Genomic DNA, 8,261 nt, shown 5'->3' with positions numbered 1-8,261 from the left:
GGTAACAGAATTTTCGTTTATTATTTAATATAAGCGTTTTCTACCCGATCATACTCAAGGTAAACAATAGGATAACGTATTTTACGAGTTCGTTTGCTCAAATAATGACTTAAGTCCACGTCTGACAGACAACAGGCAAAACTAGAACACATGATTTACATCTAAACATATATTCCCACATTTCTGTTTAACTTTAACAAATAAATTGAAAAGGATGTTTATGTAGCTTATTAAAACCAAGGGCGGTTAGCAGCTTATATAGTGTTTCATGTATATCTACTGTGCTTGACCGACGTCTGCAGATAATGAGGTCTTTGCTTCGGAATCATGGTCAAGAAATGATCAGTTTTTTGACATAGGTCGGCGGACGGGCAATTGGGCCACGTTAGGGTAAGTCGTCACCATCACCCAAAGACATTGGCATCGTCTGTTCTTGATCATTATTCATCATATATTCATCATTATTTATAATATAACACGATAGTGTTGTGGTGAAATATCCACCAATTTTTATTCAGTTTAATTTTGCTTCCAAAGTTTCAAAATGTTTTTTATTCGGAAATCCATGTTTAATATCGTGGATTATTGAACCTCTCGACCAATGATATCATCTCAATTCGATGTCAAATGTTGTTTATTTGGCTTTTGTTCTCTATTGGGTGGAATTGTCTTTACATAGCTTCTATAGATTCTACAGGGGACGATGACGATTCTAGAAGCTCCTCGGGATACGCGTGATATCGTATCTTATCGGAATGTTTGTGTGCACACGTTAATCACAGGTTCTACTTTTATAGTTCTATATACTATTATTTACATAAAAAAAGGCTGTATGCAACATCACGCTATACCCCACGTGGCAAAGTAGTTATATTATATGTATATTTAAAGCACGTGGAACCGCGAGGAACAACTTGTAAATAGTAAGTTAGTGTTATTTTTATATATTATTCATTTTCTTATGTTATTTTATTAAATAGAATAGAAGCTTTTAATCTAAAAAGGTAATTAATCCTAAGATGACAGGTCGTGGTCATGCTTGTTGAATCTTGAAGCCACGCTTGCGTAAGCGCAAGATAACGTAAGATTTAAAAATAATAATAAAACTAATGTTTCGTATATGAACACGTTTTTTTATTAAGATGTCTGTGAACACCTTTAAGTGGAAGTTAAATGGTAATGTATTATGTCTGTATTTATCGTATTTCTTTTTGCCTAGAACAGATAATGTTTGACAAATATACCTCAGGGCTACTGATGGAATATCTTGTGTTTATAATATTATGAGATTGAGAGTACAGAGATTGAATTTTAACACTCTTTAATATCTATCGTACTGAGTTCTCGCGTTTCATTGGCTAGGCTGGACTTAATATATTCTGATGCATCTTCAGGTGATTTCATAGAGAACGAAATTAATATATTTGAATGTGACATCATCATTATTATTCGAAGTTATTAATAATCGTTAAACAACACAGTATGTAATTAATCTGGTTGAAAAGAGTAACTACTAAGTTTCTTGCTGGTTCTTCTCGGTAGAATCTACTTTCTGAAGCGGTGGTAGCTTTACCTACATTTAATTCAGCACTGTAACATGACAATTCAAAAGTGCTTTTATGAGCCTGAATAAAGAATATTTTGATTTTCCTTTTGATAACCTATTTTGATAATGACCAATAATATGTTTCTATCTAAACGTTTTTGATAAAAACAAAAAACCAATATGCAGTTCTATAATTGAAAAAAATATATTCGAAACGTGACATCTGTTATATAAGTTTAGCGCGTGGTGGTTATTACGAGTTAATTTTCGGAAATCGTCAGGCAAATTACCTACAATCAATAGTTTTACCGGTAACGCACAGCACGCACATTGGTTTGAAAAATGCAATTAATTTTTTTGTGTTTACATTGCTGCAGTTTTAAGGAATAATATAAATGTATGTATTATATCGGTAAAATATTTTTTTTGTCTGTTTAGATACGAATATTATGTAAATAAAACATATTTGTATCTGTCTGTTCGTTTTGTATATAAATCAAGTTTCTAACGCAAATATATAATAAAAAGAAAATTATAGTGTGGGTTTACGGAACATTAAATATTGTCACACGATTCGAAGGTGCTTATATAAATAATTTTTAATTTTGATTTTTACAATATGGTCTTTTCAATAAAGATTATAAAAATAAGTACAGAAATGTTACTATACTTATATATCAAAAACCTTTATATACCCCATCGTGGGGCAAAGGTTCTTTTCTCCTCGCAGAGTAGGCTTGGTGTCAATAACACCACGCTGCTCCAATCAGGTGGATACAAATGTGTCAGATTTTCAATCAACAGTAGCTGAATTCCTTACGATTGACACAATCATATTAATAATGTAGTAAATCCCCAGTTTTTAACCCGAAGTTAGAATGTGTAGTTGGTGTTGTTTCCTTGGAGTAAATTGCTATTTATCTAGAAAATTCAAAATTTTTTTTTTTTTTTATGTCATAAGGTGGAAAACGAGCAGGAGGCTCACCTGATGGAAAGTGACTACCACCGCCCATGGACATCTGCAACACCAGGGGGCTTGCAGGTGCGTTGCCGGCCTTTGAGGAAAGAGTACGCTCTTTTCTTGAAGGTTCCCAAGTCGTATCGGTTCGGAAAAACCGCCGGCGAAAGCTGGTTCCACAGAGTGGTTGTGCGAGGCAGAAAATGTCTTAAAAATCGCGCTGTTGTGGATTTTCGGACATCTAGGTGGTGCGGGTGATATTTGGAATTTTGACGAGATGTCCGAAGGTGAAATTCAGCAGCCGGGATTAATCCGAACAATTCCTCGGAACATTCCCCGTGATAAATTCTGTGGAAGATGCAGAGCGATCCAACATCTCTACGCAAAGCCAAAAGATCAAGCAGATCGGAAAGGGCTTGATCGTCGATAATTCGAGCCGCTCTACGTTGGATACGGTCAAATGGATGGAGCTGGTACTGGGGAGCACCCGCCCAGAGGTGAGAGCAGTATTCCATGTGAGGCCGAATTTGCGCCTTGTATAGTCTTAGACGATGGGCCGACGTGAAATACTGTCTTGCCTTGCTGAGCACACCAAGCTTTTTTGATGCCAATTTGGCTTTGCCTTCCAATTGACCGCGGAACTGAACGAGACTCGAAACATCAACGCCAAGTATTCCGATACTAGCTGTAGCGGCTAACGGAATGTTCTCGAATCGTGGAGATACGACAAATGGTGTTTTTTTAGCAGTTAACGCGCAAACTTGCGTCTTTTTGGGGTTGAAGTAAACTAGGTTTAGCCGACCCCAGTTCGAGACTTTGTTTAACGAAGACTCGATTTCAGATACAAGTTTGTTCCGGTTTTCTTCGACGTTTTCCCGAGAAATATTAGCACGGCCGGTGTATGAGGTGTCTACGGTGCTGTCGTCTGCATATAAATCGTAAAACATTCGAAAATAAAAACAGCAATGTACGCAATCGTTTTCAAATAAGGGATCGTAAATTACTTATTAATTTTACAAAATCGTTCAACTGTCAAAATAATTATATCGGAAATGATTACAAGCTAAAATTAATAATTGAAAAATGGAAACCAATGTTTGGGTTCACTAGCGTGAAATTAGGGTCTTATGCTGTTGTACTGTTAACTTTAAACACGTTGGAAAACGTATTTTGAATCGTATTTACTTAACATTAAGGATTTAAACGCAGACACTTGAAATTAGACCCATACCGCCGGGGATAAATGTGTTGGAACATTATTTTCCAGCATGTGCAATATTAGGGCGAGGCTCAGTGGAAGTTGAACAGGTGAATATAACTATAGATATGTGGTTTTAAAGGATTTAATTTAACAGGTCTACTGGTTTGTCGAATATGTTCATTCATGCAAATCCATCCGGAGAGGATCAGTAGTGTCCAACGGTCCAGGTACAATCCTTTCCTTATCAAATTCATCTATAATACTAGATAATAGGATTTAAGAAAAACAAACTGTCTTAAAAACAAACCTTTGAAGTATTGTAACCTTGTAAGTGGTAGTGCCACACTGCATACCTTCGGGTTGCAGCCGAATGGGCCGGCACGCCCGGGGAAGTACCACTCTCTCACTTAAAATCGGCGTGAAGTGGTAGCTATGTTACCGCGTTTCGTCTGGTATGTGAGAGTCCCGGAGGCCCGATACCCCCCCCCCCCCCCTTAAACATGATGGTTGTGCAGAATTTGGTTACATTACCCCAGGAGGGTACCATCAGCGACTGCGGTGGAGAATCCCTCTCTGGGCATCCATGCTCAGGACATACACCACCTGAGCAGGGATGCCCAGGCTGCCCTCCGAATTCTGGGGGGGGCAATTTTGCGCTCGCCACTGTTCGGGGCAAGCGGAGCAGGCATCATAAGGCAACCCCTACCACCCTCACTGTGGACTTCTGCAACATAAGGGGACTCAACTCGAACTTGAACGCCGTCCACTTTCACCTTGAGACGGCGAAGCCGGCCTTGCTCTTTCTTACCGAGACTCAGATATCTTCTCCTGCCGATACGACTTTTCTTTCCTACCCCGGGTATAAATTGGAACATTCCTTTGTACCACGAGCTGGGGTGTGCGTTTACGTCAGAGATGATATCTGCTCTCGACGCCTCGGCAGCCTTGAAGGACAGGACCTATCAATTATCTGGCTGCGTGTAGATTGTGACGACCATCCGCGAATCTACGCTTGCCTTTATAGGTCCCATAGCGGTAATGCCGAAACCGACCGACTGGTTGAGCACGTCCAAATGGCTACAGATTCCGTACTGCAGCAGATCCCATCCGCAGAGATCGTTATTCTTGGCGATTTTAATGCCCACCATGCCGAATGGCTTGGATCGCGCACTACCGATCATGCGGGTAGATCTGTTCTCGACTTCGCTTTAGCATATGATTTGACACAACTAGTCCCCTCGCCAACGCGAATACCAGACGTGGAGGATCATACACCTTCCCTGTTGGACCTTCTGCTGACTTCCCATCCGGATGGCTACCAGGTTATCGTCGAACCCCCTCTGGGCTCGTCGGACCACTGTCTCGTCCGAAGTACAGTGCCGGTTGCGCGTTACTCACGACCTCGTTTCGTGGGCTGCCGCCGAGTGTGGCACTACAGGTCAGCAGATTGGGATGGGATGCGGTCCTTCTTTGCATCCTACCCATGGGGGCAGGTTTGTTTCTCGCCGGATGATCCGAGTGTTGTTGCTGACTCTGTTGCCGATGTGGTACTTCAGGGTATGGAACTATTCATTCCGTATTCTGCGGTCCCCATCGGTGGCAAGTCCCAGCCCTGGTTTGGTCGTTTCTGCAAAACGGCTTCACGCAGAAAATGGGAACGCTACCAAGACTGGGCTAACGCATCAGCGTCTCGTGATGTAAATACCAGCGCAATCAGAAAGGAATATAACTCTGCCTCTAGGTCCTTAAAAAACGTGATTGCTAAGGCGAAGACGGAGTACATTGGCAGAATTGGCGAGAGACTGGTGCGCCTCCCTTCAGGAACACGTGCGTTCTGGTCTCTCGCCAAGGCTGTCTTAGGGAATTTCTGTCAGCCTTCCTTACCATCTCTGCACAAGGACGGTGAGTCATTGGCCCATACAGCGAAGGAGAAGGCTGATCTTTTAGGCTCTCTCTTCGCAGCGAACTCGGCTCTGGATGACCGAGGAAAGTCACCACCAACAATCCCGCGGTGTGATACCACGATGCCGGAGGTTAAATTCCGGCAAAGTGCAGTTCGTAAAGCACTTCTTTCCTTGGATATTCATAAGTCGAGTGGACCCGATGGCATCCCTCCAATCGTGCTACGGACTTGTGCTCCCGAGTTGGCGCCGGTCTTAACGCGTCTTTTCCGGCAATCCTATGCATTCGGCGTCGTCCCGAACTCCTGGAAGACTGCTTTGGTGCATCCGATCCCTAAAAAGGGCAACCGCTCAGACCCGTCCAATTATAGGCCTATAGCCATCACCTCCTTGTTCTCCAAGGTAATGGAGTCCATTATAAACTGCCAGCTCCTGCGGTACCTAGAGGAGTACCAGCTGATTAGCGACCGCCAGTACGGTTTCCGTCGGGGTCGCTCAGCCGGTGATCTTCTAGTTTACCTTACTCATAGATGGGCGGAAGCAGTTGAGAGCAAAGGGGAGGCATTAGCAGCCAGTCTGGACATAGCGAAGGCCTTCGATCGCGTGTGGCACAAAGCGCTTCTTTCGAAGCTTCCTTCCTATGGGCTTCCCGGAAAATTATGCAATTGGATTACCAGTTTTTTGGCAGATCGGAGCATCAAGGTCGTTGTCGACGGTGCATGCTCTGACTTAAAATTCGTCAATGCTGGTGTTCCACAAGGCTGCGTTCTATCACCCACTCTGTTTCTTCTGCATATCAATGACTTGTTGCAAATCAGTAACATTCATTGCTATGCAGACGACAGCACCGTAGACACCTCATACACCGGCCGTGCTAATATTTCTCGGGAAAACGTCGAAGAAAACCGGAACAAACTTGTATCTGAAATCGAGTCTTCGTTAAACAAAGTCTCGAACTGGGGTCGGCTAAACTTAGTTCACTTCAACCCCAAAAAGACGCAAGTTTGCGCGTTTACCGCTAAAAAAACACCATTTGTCGTATCTCCACGATTCGAGAACATTCCGTTAGCCGCTACAGCTAGTATCGGAATACTTGGCGTTGATGTTTCGAGTCTCGTTCAGTTCCGCGGTCAATTGGAAGGCAAAGCCAAATTGGCATCAAAAAAGCTTGGTGTGCTCAGCAAGGCAAGACAGTATTTCACGTCGGCCCATCGTCTAAGACTATACAAGGCGCAAATTCGGCCTCACATGGAATACTGCTCTCACCTCTGGGCGGGTGCTCCCCAGTACCAGCTCCTTCCATTTGACCGTATCCAACGTAGAGCGGCTCGAATTATCGACGATCAAGCCCTTTCCGATCTGCTTGATCCTTTGGCTTTGCGTAGAGATGTTGGATCGCTCTGCATCTTCTACAGAATTTATCACGGGGAATGTTCCGAGGAATTGTTCGAATTAATCCCGGCTGCTGAATTTCACCTTCGGACATCTCGTCAAAATTCCAAATATCACCCGCACCACCTAGATGTCCGAAAATCCACAACAGCGCGATTTTTAAGACATTTTCTGCCTCGCACAACCACTCTGTGGAACCAGCTTTCGCCGGCGGTTTTTCCGAACCGATACGACTTGGGAACCTTCAAGAAAAGAGCGTACTCTTTCCTGAAAGGCCGGCAACGCACCTGCAAGCCCCCCGGTGTTGCAGATGTCCATGGGCGGTGGTAGTCACTTTCCATCAGGTGAGCCTCCTGCTCGTTTGCCACCTTATGACATAAAAAAAAAAAAAAAAAAAATATTTGCATTAGGAGGAAATTTAGGTTTAATAAACATGTATTCAGTGACAAAGAGGTTTTGTGATAAATTCAGGTGTGTGGCTATTAAAAGTAACAGCCCGTCAATATCCTAAGCCTCTCTTTTTAAGGAGAAGGCTTGGAGCGTACCTATTCGCTCTACTGGCTACTCAAATGTGTATGTGGGGTATTTACAAACTATTGAATTACTCATTTCAAAGTACATTAAATTTTAAATAGGAGCTCCTATCGTTGTTACTTTATATTAAGGGTTAAATTGATATATAAAATAGCTTAAAAGCAAAATATAAAATAAACCCATTTACATGATTTTTTTTAAATGGGCTTTTTGGCATAAGCGAACGTGCCGCCCTGGTTGAGGATACAAAAATAAAATATATAAAACTTAAAACTATCATAATGAATTACAGGTCTATGACTTAATTTGGACAACATTTTTGCGAGATTTGACGTTGGATCTGCCAGAATTACATTGCATTGTCCAATAAACTTGAAATCTAAATTAAGTGTAGTTCTAACTGATTCGTTCTGAGCACATTTCATCAATAAAATATTTTGCAACATGGAGTGCATTAGGGCATCGAGTCCCATTCATCTGCGCCTGCGCCGTAAAAATGGCGGAAACGGTCACAATAAGTACTTACATCATGCCGGCTTCCGGTACAATCGAGAAGAGAACGTGTTATGAATACACCTGTCTTTCTATTTTAAGACTTGCAAGAAATTTTAGTTTTCGTTTTTTGTTCAAATGTTTGACGTAAATACCATAAAAAAATAAAAATATTTATGTTAATATTCATTGACACATGTGTTTAATTGATATAATTAATACCTCAAGTACCTTAAA

Source organism: Vanessa atalanta, chromosome 21 (genome assembly GCF_905147765.1).
Source record: "Vanessa atalanta chromosome 21, ilVanAtal1.2, whole genome shotgun sequence".
NCBI classification, from domain to species: domain Eukaryota; kingdom Metazoa; phylum Arthropoda; class Insecta; order Lepidoptera; family Nymphalidae; genus Vanessa; species Vanessa atalanta.
The sequence above is the reverse complement of the archived record's forward strand: the minus strand, read 5'-3'. Positions refer to the sequence as shown.